Genomic DNA, 300 nt, shown 5'->3' on the forward strand with positions numbered 1-300 from the left:
AACAAAGAAACATAGAGAAAAGTATCTATTTTCTCTACATCATGTCCGGGCGAGTTTTTAAAATGCAAGCAAATGTCCAGGTTTTTGCTTTCCCTCTACTTCTCTGGGCACAAGCAGCTTGGGGCTGGGACCAGTGGGCAAGGTGATTGGCTGCCAGGGAGTCATGTGCTCCACACATGGGCCCCAGCAAGTGTGTGTGCAGCAGCTTCATGGGCAGCAGAGCTGGGGGGGCAGAGGGCTCTGGGTCGGGAGTGACAGGCACTGGCAGGGCTGGGGGGGCAAGGGGTTGTGGGTTGGGAG

This window comes from Gavialis gangeticus, unplaced genomic scaffold, assembly GCF_001723915.1.
Source record: "Gavialis gangeticus isolate Ggan-Ray unplaced genomic scaffold, GavGan_comp1, whole genome shotgun sequence".
Lineage (NCBI taxonomy): Eukaryota > Metazoa > Chordata > Crocodylia > Gavialidae > Gavialis > Gavialis gangeticus.